The 11,381-nt window shown below is 33.9% G+C and overlaps 1 pseudogene; it reads right to left on the minus strand.

Annotated features, from left to right (window-relative positions):
• Positions 1-2,311: 2,311 nt before the first annotated feature.
• On the minus strand, positions 2,312-5,808 carry LOC141607084 (uncharacterized; annotated as a pseudogene).
• Between the last annotated feature and the right edge of the window lie 5,573 nt (positions 5,809-11,381).

An 11,381-nucleotide genomic window follows, 5' to 3' on the forward strand; every position in this document is an offset into this window, starting at 1 on the left:
TTGAAAGAAATGTATCGTATTTTGAACGTGTAGGCAAAAGTTATTAACGGTCAAAGTTTTTTACAAGAAAAGAGGGTTACATCTTATCTTAGAAAATGAAAAAGTTGAGGGGTATACGAGAGAATATCCCAAACTTTTTCAAAGGACAAGATTTTGAAATCATTTTGGGATATTCTCTCGTGTACCCTTAACTTTTTCGTTTTCTAAAGTGCACCTCTCGATTTTCGAAAAAAACTTTGACTGACAATAATTCACTGTTACAAGTTCAGAAAACGACAAATTTTTTTTCAAACCAATTACAGTCAAGGCGCCGAAGGCGTTGAAATTGGAAAAAAAAATAGCTTTTTGTACTCGTAGTCGGTAGTTTGTTGGTCAAACCTTTTGTAACGAATAAACTTTGACTGACCATAATTCCCGACTACGAGTTGAGACGTCAGTGATTTTTTTCAAACTGAAGACCTCTTAAGATGGTCAATTTGAAAAAACGGGTTTATCGTATTCTAAACTTGTAACCAAAAATTAATAGTCAAAACATTTTTGCAAGAAAAGAAGGATACATCTTAGAAAATGAAAAAGTGGACACAAAAATATCCCAATCATTTTACACACAAGTATGATCTTTTGGAAAACAAGTTAACTTTAAGCATTTTGGTTATATTTAATTATAGAATGGTCTCAAAATTTCGAGTTTTTTTTTCAAAAATAGGCAATTTCTACAAATTAATTATCAAAATGGGTCGACTTTCAAATTTATTACCCAAAATGGGTCCACGTCATCACCGAAGTTAAGCTCGGATTCAAGTCGCCAAGTCCGTCAGCGACTATAGCCAAAGTTTCACTTAATAGACAACCAAACTTGATGTTTGCCTCTTAGAGCAAGTCGCCACCCGAACTGGCGATCAAGACTGAAGTCGCCAAGCACCTAGGCGTCTGGGCGAGGAATTATATTGCCAAAGCTTTGCAAAATTTGATCCGCACTCGAAAACGTCAACTGGGCTGGCGATTTTGCAATTTTTTTTTTTTTGATTGGGAATGCATTGATGTGGGAAAGGGGGATGGGATTTCTGATTATACAACGAAACAAGTCGTCAAGCGGGGTGGCGATTTGCCTCCTCGGCCTAGGTTTGATAAATCCGATCCTACGTGGACCCATTTTAGATAATAAATTTGAAAGTCGGCCCATTTTGACAATTAATTTGTGAAAAATGTTTATTTTTGAAAAAAACTCCAAAATTTTCATGTTTGTGGGAAGACGAAGGGTGTGTTTCGTGTTTGGCCTAACTTGTAAATGTGTTTTTGGATTTAAAAATACTTTTTGGCCAAACATACCATTTTTTAAAAGTTAAAAAAAAATTTGCAAAAACTAAAAATCCATTTTTTTTTTACCAAAAACTCATTTTTGAGAATTCAGGCCAAACATGCTCGAAAATAGTCCATTTGAAACCAGAATTTATGATTGAGAAAAAACCCCCAAAAAAGAAGATTCTAGTTCTTCCCTGAAAATTTGACCGGAAAGTGAAGATTAACCACGGAATTTACCGGTATGCAGCAAAGTAAGCAAATTATGTTTGAAATTGAAGATTATTGAAGGTGCGCTTTCTTTTTTCTTCCAATTCTTTTTATTTGAAGACTAAAAATGTTACTCCCTTCGTCTCGGTCATTTGTTATCCTTTGATTTTAGCACAAAGACCAAGAAAAGGAGAAGGAGTCAATTACTAAATGACAAGTGGAATAAATTGAGTGTGAATGATCAAGTTACTCATCAAATTCATTCTTAAAATAGAAAGGACAATAAATAACCGGGACAGAGTCTACAATAATGCATATAATAATTACTTGATAAGAACATAGAAATTGAGGTTAAACTCTCACAGCACTTGTAGTACTCCCTCCGTCTCATTTATTTGTTTAACTTTTCTTTTATTCTTTATGAGCAGTATTTATCCAAGCAAAATAATTGAACGGAACTGAGGGAGTATTATATTGTGAGTGTTGAATTAACGGTAACTATGTGGATGTTCAGCAAAACGCAAGAAACCAGTTAGCTTTGAGAAAGAGCAATACAAAATTACAGTACATGATTATAAGTAGTACAATACTTTTAACAATTTATTAGTCATGCATACAGCAAACTGACTGAAACTTAATACTCCGTAGCAGAAATTACATTCAGCAATATCGTATTCCTGATTGAAATCAACCTTTGGCGGTCAGGCCCCTGTAACCATCAGCGCTACAAGTGGAAATAATGTTATGTTAACATAACTTCTAATCAAATTGAAAGTTCACAAATAATTCGTTAATAATAAACTCATGATATGTCTAATGATATACCTCTTGCAGGAAGATTACGCCTGTTTCTAGCATTCAGAAGTTTGTCTCTTGCTGATTGGAGCCTGCTTCTAGCATCGACTATTTTCATTCGTTCTTGTGGCAAATGATTTGAGCACAACACTCCTACACTGATCACAGTAGTAATGCATTCCTCTCTTCGTTGAAGCTCATCTTGAATTGCCCGTCTGTCATCGGCTTGTTCAGTGAGATTATCTTCTTCAAGTGATGGATCTACAATTTGTAAGACTTGGTCAGGTAATGCTGCTTCCGCATGCTTATGAAGGCTGTAGCCTTCATTGAACATGTTGTCTGTTGGACTTTTTCCTGTCATTAGCTCAAGTAGCAATATCCCATAGCTATAAACATCACCCTCTGTAGATGGCTCACTTCCGATCCCATACTCTGACAAGTGAACCCAATGACAATGCTTAGCCACAAAATTGTTGAGTAGTTAATAAAAGTAGACAAAGCATTAAAATTACTCAGTGACTATACATATTTAGCAAGTAGTAGATATATTGGCAATAGTACTTCATGGTGTTTGTCACACAAATTATAATTAGGAATCACGATATTATTACCTGGAGCAGCATAGCCGATAGTTCCCTTAATTCCAATAGTACTACTTTGATTTGGATGTCGAGGTTGAGTAAGAAACCTTGCTAATCCAAAATCTCCAACATGAGCGACCATGTCATTGTCTAGCAATATGTTGCTTGGTTTCAAGTCACAATGCACTATTGGAGTTTCACACTCATGGTGGAGATAACTGATTGCATGGGCCACATCAATCGCAACATCCACCCTTTGAGCAAGGCTGATCATGTTTCTGTCCCGTCCATGTAACCATCTGTCTAGGCTTCCATTTGGCATGTACTCGTATACTAGAGCTCTAAAATCGTTTCTCTGAAAGTCAATACTAGAACAAGCTGTTATGACGCCTACCAGATTTCGGTGCCGGACATTCCTCAACGCATTGCACTCTGCCATGAAACTCTTACATGCAACCTGCTGTTCCAAGTTGAGGATTTTCACTGCCACCGTCTTTCCATCCAAAATTCCCTTAAACACGGATCCAAAAGATCCCATTCCAAGTAGATTTTCTGAAGAAAAACCAGCCGTTGCTTTTAGTAACATGTCGTAAGACACTTTCATGGTTACAATCCCCATCATTGAACCTGATGAAAGAGGTGTCTTTTTCTTTTTGATACATGCCAGATACAGCCCTGATGCTATGGCTACCATCCCAATTAGTGCGCCAACAATTGGGATTATCAATTTAAGGGCACGAGACATTATTCTTTTCTTCTTTCCCGAGCTTTTCTTCTCAATGCACTTGGGTAAGTGAAGCTCTTTAATTACTCCACAAAGCCTGTTGTTGCCAGCAACAAAGACCGCACTTGCATTTGCAAATACTGAATTCGTTGGAACCCTTCCCTCAAAATTGTTGTAAGATAAATTAAGGTAATATAATAAGTGAAATTCAGAGAAGAATGCTGGAATTGGGCCTGATAAATTGTTTTGAGATAAGTCAATTTCTAGTAGGCTAGCCAAAGAAGCGAAGGATGAGGGAATATTTCCATGGAAGGAATTTCCATGCATGTCAAGGTATTAAAGGTCAGTACAGTCACCAAGACTATCTGGAATGAAACCTGAAAACTTATTGTTCTCTAGTCCTAAGACTTGTAGGTTACTTTGTTTACTCATTTCCAAAGGTAGGGAGCCTTCCAAATGATTATGAGACAAATCTACACTGACAAATGTAGCAGATCCTTCAAATAGCTCATCTCCCAAGGTTCCATTGAGTTCATTGTGTGATAAATTCAAGTACAACAAGCTTTGGCAATTCCCAAGGTTTGGAGGTATACTCCCTTCCAATATGTTGTTTTCTAAATGAAGCTCACTCAAGTGCGATAAATTGGCCATGGAATTGGGAATTTTACCTTTTAAATTGTTGGAGTTCAGATAAAGTTGTTCCAATTTGTAGAGCTTTCCGAGATCTTGAGGAAGAGATCTTGTTATCTCGCAGTTCTTCATAGAAAATTTCTCAAGATTGTTGAGATTGGTAATACCTTCTGGAATTTTTCCACTTATCGAAGTATTTGATATAATAAGCCATTCCATAGAGGTGGAGAGATTGACAACAGATTTGGGTAATATTCCTGAAAAATGATTGTATCCCAAATTGAGGAAACGTAATTGGCTGCAGTTAACAAGTGTATCTATAAAATTAATGTCACCCTCTAGGAAGTTCCCTCCAAGATATAAAACATTTAGGTTATGAAAATTCCCAAAACAAGAAGGAACATTTCCGATAAAATTATTATCACCGAGTCCAATAAATTCAAGAGCTGTGAGGTTTTGGATTGTGATTGGAACTAATCCCGTGAAGTTGTTTCCATCAAGGCTGAACCATTTCAGACGAGGAATATTGAGCCCAACATCTGCTGAAAGTTCTCCATGTAGTTGGTTGTCGCCAAAATCAAGAATTTGAAGGGAGGAGATATTTAAAAGGGATGTGGGAAGTGCGCCTGAGAGTTCATTTGCTCCAACTCCAAGGTAGGTTAGATTTTGCATCCTACCAATGCTGTTTGGGATAGTTCCTGTAAATGAGTTGTAAGTAGCAACTATTATTACTAAAGAAGTAAGATTTTGTATGATGTCAAAAAGAGACCCCTTAAGATGGTTAGTTTGCACACGAAAGTCTATTAGCTTTGACAATGCTCCTAATCCTGTTGGGAGCTTTCCCTCTAGTTTGTTGTTGGCTATGAAAAACACTCTAAGGTTAACACAACCAGATATGTTACCTGGAATTTCACCTACAATTGTGTTGTTATATAGCCGTAGTTCTTGAAGCCTGACTAGATGACCTAATTGATTGGGGATTTCTCCATATAGGCTATTATTGTAAAGATTAATGATCTTAAGGAAGCTTAGGTTTCCTATGAAAGGGGATATGGTTCCTGCCAAACCCCTGGAACTCAAATCTAGTACAGTCACTCTATTATGTTTACGCCCACAAGTAACCCCTTCCCAAGAACAGTGGTGAATAGAGTCATTCCAAGAGCTTAAAACCTGTTTGGAAGGAACCAATAGTTGGTTCTTGATGGCCAGCAATGCAGTGTGGTCGGTTTCGTTGCCTGGGTAGCCAACACTACGGAATGATAAAGTTACAGTAATACTTTGCATTACAAAAACAAAGATGAGAAAAAAGGTTGCATTGTTACATAGGGTTGAAATAAAACTTGGACTTTCATTTTTTGTTTGGAGGTGGATTGGTTTCATTTTGTATAGTTGTGTGATGCTCTTGAACTTGATCACTCTTTCATTTATATAGGCATTTAAATGAGGATTTATTCTGTGGTCCATGTCTCATAGTTAGCCAAGGGTATTTGCACCATCTACTAAGGTAAACACTTAACCATTATTACTGTTACATGATTTATTCTCGGGTCTCATTGCCGATCCTTTTCTCAAGATATATAATGTTTAAAAAATAAAAAATCAGTGAAATGGTGTCAACTCGAAAGTATTTTACAATATACGGTCCATGTATGATCGGAGTTCAAGGAGCTGGAAAATGGAAGACACGCCACACCTTGCCATTTTGATTGCTGTCTGTTCTATGAACCTGACATGTCATGTGGGCCACTCACTGACACACTACAGAAGTTGTTGAAGTAAAGACAAGCTTATTTTGCCTTACAGGAAGCAGGCAGCTTCCCTTTAAGACAAGAAGTTACATCCGAAATGACTCTTGCCTGTCAGCACTCAGCCGTGCTTGTTAGAGCTTGACTTGAGGTCAATGTGCCCCTAATTTCACGATTCAAGGACTATCTTTGGCCTCTTGATCAATATTTTTTGAGCTTTGATCATTTAACTTCTCATAAATACTCCGTATATGTTTGAGTTACGTGCTATTAATATACTGTCTAATGTCTATGTCCCGATCAATTGTTTTTCTTTGTTTTATGCTATATTGTGAAGGAATTTAGTTTGTTTTAAGGCGTGCGTTCACCCATGGACGGTTCGAAAGGATGATTCATGTCAGCCGACCCCAAATCATTTTGGGATTAAGGCTCTGATGTTGTTGTTATGCTATATTGTGAAGGAATTTAGTTTACACTTCTGGCATTCAATTTTTAGCTAATGACATTTGTACTCTAATCACGGAAATTAGAAAGCTTTATATGTTGGGACTTATATTAAGACATTCAATGATGCCTTGTTCTCTGATTTCCATGTGCAGGTAATTCGACCAAAACTACACGTCTGCACCATCTATCACGGCAAACTCGTCAGTCACATCAGAAGTTTTCATTGACGTAGATGAATTTTTGGTGTATATTTGTGCTTTCTATGATAACTTTATTGAATAAGAATAGTTGAGCAATAATGTGGAATTTCAGTGGCTTTCCTGTACAGTCAATAATGTAATGACTGTTTGAGAAAAAGAGAGGGTTCACTGCCACTCTAGCTAACTGTGTGTTCGTCGTATTGTACTTTACAAAGACTCGACTCTTCCTGTCTTTTTGTAATAATTCTACATCTAGCAGTAGAACTAGAGGTTCTGTGCTACATTCATAATTCATTGTTATTGTGTAATCCTTCATCGTCTTTGCGACTTTGCCTATTGCTACGCACGCCTGCGTATAAGGTTGCTTTTCGGGCAAATTTCAATTCTGTTGAAAGCGGGAATGTAATGCAGACTCCAAAGCTAAATTCAAGCTAATCATTTTTTCAAGTCTGAGACATGTCCGTATTGTGAAGATATTCCGTTCTTTTGTTCAAGTGTTATATCGTGCTAAGACATCATTTGACATGTTGTCAAAGTGAAATGTCGATATAACATTGAAAGTTATTCTCTCCTTCCACTCTAAGCTTCTTGTACTTTAGGTGTTTACTTACTGAATTTCAATATCTCTGAAGATCACCTAATCAGTCCATCACTTATTTCACAGATGGGTATTTGTTGGTCTGGAGTCTGGACCAAACATAACGCATTATCATCGGTGCGATGTTTCTATATCTAACCTAAGCATAATATCCACACTATATTTATAAAACTTAGATTTCAAAGATTCTTTACCAAAAATTCGAAAGTTCAATCAAATATCATTTACTTCAGAATACGTAAAAATTCAAGTAACTAATTGTCAAAAAAAATAAAAAAAAAATCAAGTAATCAAGGAAAAGAGAGATTTTATCATCTTTTAAAAATAGGTAGTGAATTAGAAGGGTAAAATAGAAATTTAATTCAATAACTTATCTTATGGACGAAAAACTAAAAAGAATGGTTTGAGTTTTTTTTACAGAGCTGAGTTTCTTTAGAACATTTGATGTAAAACTAGTTTAGATCTCGCGCAATAAATGCGCGGTATTTGTAGAGTTTTTATTTTTAGAAAAAAAAAATTATAAAACTAATAAAAAAATTGAGTAATGTCATGAAATGTATATATTTATAAACAAAATTAATGAAATTTTTTATAATTTTTTTTACTAGCATATCGTTTACTTACGATTTAGCATACAAAGAATGAATTTTTTATCACAAAAATCTTAGGGACAAATTTTAAATAATAAATTACATCAAAATAAGAAAGTAAATAAAAGATATAATCAAAATAGGAAATGTAGTTTAGGCGGGAAAACTTGTAGCTTTGCCTATTCTTTTAGTCAATAGGGGATGTCTTAAATGTAATTTAACCTTATTTGAATAGTTGAAAATATTTACGGATGTTTCAGAAATTATTTACTTGGATGGTCATTTGGTAACTAAATAAAGAAAATGAGATCTCGGACTCTCAGTAGATAACCCGAATCATTTAGTCTTATATAAAAACGGTTCTACAATATGATAGTATAACTAGTTTAGACCCCGTGCAATATATGCACGGTATATAGAGTTTTCTATATTTATAAAATTTCATATAAAATATGTAGCTCATAATTGTTCACATTTTGTTTTGTTTTGACAAAAAAAGTTGGAACTGAAAAATAATCAAGAGAATTGAGTAATGAACCGAAATGTATTTTAATGAAAATATTTTTATACAACAAAGCTAATGATTTCAATTTATAAATTTTTCTAAAATCTTTTTGTCATGAAACTAAGAACAATGATTTACAATTTCGTTTTTATACGGAATATGGGTTAAGTCATCCCCTATTTATTAAATGAATAGGCGAAACTCCAAATCTCGCCTAAAACATGTTTCCTAGAATAGGGTTTTTTATTTTCGTATTTGCTAAATCCCGCATAAGATTTTACTTAATCCTACACATTTTGCCTCGAACATTCCCATTTTACCCTCCACCTAAAAATAATTAAAAAACGTTTTCTCTCTTCTCTCCCTCTCAAAAATAAACCAATTCAATAATAGTTTGTCAATCATGGATCTTAATTCAACATATTAGAAGTAATTTTGCCCTTCTATCAACAATTTCATTAAAACACGACGTTTCTTCGATATGATGAATGTTTATTTAAAGAAAAGGAAATTTATAGTTAGGGTTTTGATTTTTGTTGTTGTTGAAGGGGTTCGATATATTGGCTGTCGTAGAGATGGCCAGAGTATGGTTCGACGGTCGTCGGTGTTTGGCCGGAGTAGTAAGCGGTTGTCGATGTACGGTGGCGGCTGTTACAGTGGTCCACGACGTACAATTTAAAGATGCATCCCCACCAATTACAAGAATAACACAATTCAGCCTTTGAATTTTTGTAGTTACAATCTAAATGATCCATGTACACTTAATCGTCATCGTTATTGAGAGCCACTCCCAAAACAAGTCAGTGTTGTATTCCAGTTTTCCATCGACAAAATTTGCAATCTATTGTAAAAAAAATGCAATCTGATGGTCCCGTACTATTGGGGAAATTTATCTTTTGGGGTTTTTGATTTCTCTCTTGAGGGGAGAAGTGAGAGGGGTATGTTCGGAATAAGACGTAAAAATGTGCGTGATTTAGTAAAAGTGTGTGCGGGATTTAGCATTTCTCTTTATTTTTAGCATATACTATAGGTATTTACATGATAGGTTATAAATGGGCATAATCTTTTAGATTTGAATATTTATAACGTTCAATATTTCACATTTTGCATAAATTTATCTCCGGTCTTTCTCTGATAAAGAAATTATTTATTTTTTTTCTTAAGAGTTTTATGATTAAAATTCATTGATTATTTATGATAAAAAGTTGTCGCTAAAAAAATGTTATTAGTAAATATTTATAAAGTAACGTCATTAATTTCTCGGTAAAAAAAATTCAAAAAGACACTCATTTCATGAATTCTTACGATTTAATTTTTTATTTCTCAAATCAAAATATAATGATGAGAAACATGAAAAATAGGTAAATTGTTAATTTAAATTTCACAAATAATACATTGAAAATTAAAACTCTATAAATACCGTGAATACATTGCACGGGGTCTATAATAGTTATCTAACAATACCATCAACAAAAAAATTTGTAATTTATAGTTTTATATCAATTTTATTTTATTTTAATTAAAATATTATATTTTAGAATTTAGTGAAAATAATATAATTTGATGAAAAGATTAATTTTAACGAAATGATAATAATTAAATGAAATAAATTGTAATCATTAGTTTCCTTATTTTGTAAATGCACTTAATTATCATTAGTTTCCTTATTTGAGAAATGTGTATTTTGGCGGGAAAACTTTCGAGATCACCTATTCTTTTAGTAGATAGGGGATGATAACCCGTTTTACAATAAACTTGCGAAAGATCGTCTTACGCAAGTATTTCTCAAAAGCTTATTGTAGAACGGATTTACACAAATATTTATGATAACTTGACTATAAACCCGACAAAGCTGACCCGGGCCGAATGTCTCTACTCGGACTCAACCCGGCACCCAAACTCAAGACACGAGCTTGACCTGTACTCAGGGGCGGATTTAGGGCTAGGCTACTCAGGCTTAAGCCCGAGTAGTTTTCTAGAAAAAAGATAAATATTATATCCATTACTAGAATGTCACTTATATCTTTGTGGTGTGGTGGTTGTGTACATGCTTTTCACACAAGAGACCTGGGTTCGAATCCTATAAATGAAAGCAATTTTTGGCTTTTTGCTATTAATTATAGTTAAAGATTTTCTTTACATTTATTGTTCCTTCCTTAATTTGCGTTAAATATTTTCTTTAGTGGAAGTTTTTGCTATTGCTGTGGTGAATATTTTCGTTTTATTGATTATGTCTTCCTTAATTTATGGTGGAAATTTTCATTACTTTAATTGTGCCTTCTTTAGTATGGTTCTTCCTATTTCCATATCCAATTGTTACAACACTAAAACTTAGGAGAGACGGTCTCTCAATGAATAAGTTATTGAGAGACCAGTCTTCCGTACCCTTTTATTTGTATTTCGTAACCCTTTTGTTGTTGATCGTGATAGTAATTTCGTACCTATTTAAATAATTAATGTAACCATTTTATCTTTAATCATGATTTGTACCTATTCTATTACCTTTAGTACCACTTTTTTCTTAAAATTGTAAAATAATCTCTCAATAAACTTATTGAGAGACCGTCTCTCAGGAGATCTACTCATTATGGTATGAAAAAAACTCTTCTGTTACAATGATGTTAATACATTTTTTTTCAAAGATTCCGTCCTAATTTAAATATTTTGGTTTTTAGATTGGAGTATCACTACATCAATTTAAAAGAATTCTACTAAAATCTTTTAGGAGTACAATAAATAATTTGTCACTAAAAAATTGTTAGAACAATTAAAAATTAGTTATATTCAACATACATAAATAAATACATAGTAGTATAATATGAATAAAAATTAGTGGCTTGTGCTTAATATTTTTATATTTGGCTCAAACAGGAGTGTAAAATATTATATATCCACAAAACCTTTTATAAACTAACATCTTACCATTTTTTATACTTACCTTATATTTTAAACGTTAAAAGAATATCTTTTTTTTAATCGATATCACTTTGCAATATTGTACTATTTAGCCCTAGGTAAATTGAATTCCTGGCTCCGCCCCTGCCTGTACTCGAATTA

The sequence above is a fragment of the Silene latifolia genome, chromosome 10 (genome assembly GCF_048544455.1).
Source record: "Silene latifolia isolate original U9 population chromosome 10, ASM4854445v1, whole genome shotgun sequence".
Classification (NCBI taxonomy): domain Eukaryota; kingdom Viridiplantae; phylum Streptophyta; class Magnoliopsida; order Caryophyllales; family Caryophyllaceae; genus Silene; species Silene latifolia.